We start from the raw sequence: 4,112 nt of genomic DNA on the forward strand, positions 1-4,112 counted from the left end.
CCCTCTGCAGCCGGGGTATGTAAGCGCCTGTCCCGATGAAGGGCAGTGGTGAAGTCCCCGGAGGCCGTGCAGTGCCTGCGCCCAGCTCAGGCTTAGCCAGAGGAAGGCCGTGACCCGCTACAGGGATGATGTTCTCCTGGCAAGCAAGGGCACGGGCCGTCGGTCCCAGCCCGCAGAGGTGGTAACAGGGCAGGAGCACAGCGGCACGCCCGTGACGCCTGCGTTACTCACGGGGGACAGCAGGCACAGTGTTCACCAGCCACGTGTGTGTAGCGCCTGCCATCTGCCCAGTCATCTGCCCCCGCGAGATCCCATGGCTGTGGCTCACGGGACACGGCGTGAACATGGAACAAGAACAAGCTGCTATTGAATTCGAACAAGGCTGGCAGCCTTCAGCCACTTCTTAAAATAAAATGAAAAGACATTTTAATCACTCTGTGCTGGCATTTTTCCAACGGTTTTTCCTCATCTCTTCCCTTCCAAGAAGGCTCAATCATTATACCATCTACCAGGAGCGCCTTCTCATTAGCAAACATCCTCCACCTGCCTGCGCTGGGCTCTGCCTGCCTCCCCACGCACGGCTCGGTCCCTTCTTTGGAAAATGCTGCTTTAAGGGTTTTATGACTTTTCTTGATGGGTTTGGCTAAGAAAGAGGAAGGTTTGGTGTATATCCTTCAGGAGGAAACAAACCCGTAAGAGATCCCTCCAGGGACAGAGCGAGGAGGCCACATGCACAAATATGTTTCCAGGAGCTCAACTTTCACACTCAGTGGTGTCTGATAAGGGCCATCTCATTCTAGAGAGAGAATTTGGAAGCGAATCTGCTGCTACCAGGCTCTCACAGACCAGTGCCTGTTCTGTGTCATCAGAAATGAGGCAGCTGCGGTAAGATACTCAAAAAACCACATATTCTTCTAGCACTTGGTCTTATGGTCTATGAACATCAATGAGTGACATGTGTTGGATAAGGTGGTATCTTAATTGTCCAGCCAATACAGGCTGCTTATAAACCTCACCTTATGGAGTCTTTGCACATATTTTAAGGAAAACCTATAGATCTTCTGTGGTATTTACTCTGTCCACACTGGTGCCAAGACCAGTGGTGTTTCCAGAGATCTCGTTTTCACAGGTCATTCCTGAGGGGCTCCAACTTGTCCCTCTGTTGCTCAGACTCTTGGCTCTTGGTGTTCATTCCCGTTGCTGCCCTGGGTAATTTTGGCCAGTCCTTCTATGCCTCACAGCACTTCCAGCCTTGAGTGCTGCATCTGCTTCTGCAAAGTCTGCCTTGCAAGTCTTCGTTCATCCAGCAGTCATGTGTTGGCAGAAGGCATGGCCCTATCTAAATCAAAAAGCATTGCAAAAATTATGTCTGTTTTGCTGGAAATTTTGATACTTGAGTAAACCAGAGGCTTCTGGATAAAGTCAAAACCTCAGACTATTTCTGGTAGGGGTTTTTTTTTGTGAAGTGTGCTGCGTTCCATAGTATTTATTGCACTTGTGTGGTACGGTGAAGCACGGTTCTGATTCTGGTCTGCAGCCAAATTTTGCAAATCTTTTATGAAATAGAGAATCATCTTTCTCAGATCACTAATAAACCACTTGGAAAGAATTGGGGGGGAAAAATACCCCCCCCCCCCCCAAATGTACAGCAAGGCACCAGCAATCCTATTCCTGTAACACAAAAGTTAAAATTGTTAAAAAAAACAACCCACATATTTAAATTGTAAGACTAAAGTGAAATGAAGGTATCAGGCAGAGTGGGAAAAAGAAAAAGCATTAGAACTAGCTGAGGTTTTACTTGGAAACTACTTCTATAAATGACTTAAGTTCAAAAAAAGCTGTAGATGTGAAACAATAAAATATTACCTGGGCCCCCATTAATAAACCAAGCCAAATCAATTACTTTTCTGTCTATAAGTCATGAGCAATTTATAAAGCATAAAGTGAATGAACAGAGGCACTTATAATAAAGTGTTACCACTTCAACAACATTATTATATACAGCATCCAATATCTGGAGCTAGGAAGCAGGTGCCTTTCTTCACAGCAAGTTGCCATTACCAAGAGTAGTGATCGTATCAAGGCTACTGTATGTTTACTGGCTGCATAAAGACAATTAATATCCCCACACATAAACAGTTACCAGTTTATACAGCATATTTCTAAATTAAAAGGATTAAAAATCAGAGTGCTGCTCTCACAGCAGAAATGGCTCAGCAATTGCCCCAGGAAAACGCGTGTGCTGGTTAGTGCAGCCAGGAGTGCCCAGGCTGCAGAGGGGGAGCCTGAGCAAACACCACCCTTTTGGGGAGTGTAAAATTGAAGCTGAACAGGCATCAGATAGAGATATGTAAAATGGGGAACTACAACTTGCTTTCTTCTGCCTCCCCTTGCTCTTCCAGCAGTGCACGTGCTCTAGGACTTTTCTCTTTTTCAGTAACTTGGTGGGTAGTTCCGTGGACTGGTCCCTGCAGAGGAGAGAGCAGAAATTTGGGGTGGTTTAGGTAATGTTTGCAGTGTGGGTGTAGGCGGCCAAGATGGATAACCTCTCAAAGCCCCTTCCAGGTTGTCTGGACTGGTAGGATCACAAGCGTAGAGATGCATGACTGCAAGGGTTTGCCAGCACAGGGCCTGGGCTGTGTGCGTGCAGATGTGTAGAAGAGCCAGGGACCTCAGATGTATTCAGTAGCTTTTACCAGGAATGTCTATGACCAACTCTACCATCTATTTGAGAAGATAAAGTTTTCTTCAAATGCCATGGTTGCTTATTGTGATGAGAGGGCAGAAAACAAAGCTGTTTCTTTTGTGTAAATATATTTTTAGCAACAGGACATAATAAATTTGTCCAAGTCTTGTACTTGCTGTGAAAGTATATTCCTGTGCTAGTCTCGGGTGTGACACTGAGCAAGAGTGATTTACAAAGGTTCATAGCAGTGACACTATGGTCTTGCCAAGAGAGCAACTGGTGCTTTCTGCTTTGCCAGCATGTCAGGGACTGCATGTGGACCTCGAGCCACAAGGCTGCCCTTTATGTCTGTGGCTGTAGAAATAGGATAGGGCCATCTTTGCCCCTGGGGCTGCACATCCTTATGGAGAGCACAAGATTCAGCATGAAAGACTGTGAAGATGCAGTCCCTGCTGATCTTGCGTGCCTGCAGCCTTGGCACTTTGGCACATTGCACCAATTCCCGAAGGGATAAAGGGCAGAGGGCACCCAAAGGGAAAGTAGCACAGCTGCAAGAAAGGTGATGGTGTGCACACAGCATATGGCGCTCCCTCTTTTCCACCATTCCTCTGAAATATGCTGCGCTTCAGGAGAAGCCCAAGCCAGAATTAAAGATTTACTTTGCTTCAGCTCCAGAGCATGCAGCTTCACGGGCTGGGTGGGGTTGCTTCTTCAGGGGCTCTCCAGCTCTAGGAACAGTCCCCGCATGACTGGCTCCCAGTTCCACGCAGAGGAGGGCTGGCCTCCCCCCGAGACAGGGCTGCCAGCTGCACGGCTGGTGAAATATTGCCACTGGGCTGCATACTCCCCCCATCTACCCCCAAGTCTCACAAAAACAAACTGGAAAATCCCACGCGAAACATTCCTGATACAGAGCGGGTCCCAAGGCTGCCAAATGGAGAGTTTAAGACCACCTGCGAGTCACAGAGCAAGGGGGATGCCTTTGCTGAACTGAGAGACATGAGTTTTGAAGAAGAAAGCTATCACCCTAGGCAGGGGCCATGTGTGTGAGCAGCGGATCCCTCACAGGCAGGGCAGTGGCCGACAGCATGGTCCCTGGGATTGCCCTCCTGCCTGCCCAGGAAGAGCTGCTGCTTCATTCTTCTCTTTCTGGCTGTGCTTATACTTGGGGATTTGGCCTGTACCTCTCCCCCTTGGAGAGGTTTTGCACTTGTTCACCTCCAAGTTCCTAGGTCAGTGCCCAGAAAAATACGGCTAGCAAGAGGTCAGTGCAGCACACATGCTAAGGCTTAATGAGAAGGGAAAAATATTAAAATATTTTAGCTGGGGTTTTTTTTTGTATTATTATTATAGGACTGTGATAGTTGGATTAGATAAACTAACACTGTGACAGCACTACCCCACAGCCACAGGTTTTAACAAAACT

The sequence above is a fragment of the Pterocles gutturalis genome, unplaced genomic scaffold (genome assembly GCF_000699245.1).
Source record: "Pterocles gutturalis isolate BGI_N339 unplaced genomic scaffold, ASM69924v1 scaffold4772, whole genome shotgun sequence".
In the NCBI taxonomy this organism is placed as follows: domain Eukaryota; kingdom Metazoa; phylum Chordata; class Aves; order Pterocliformes; family Pteroclidae; genus Pterocles; species Pterocles gutturalis.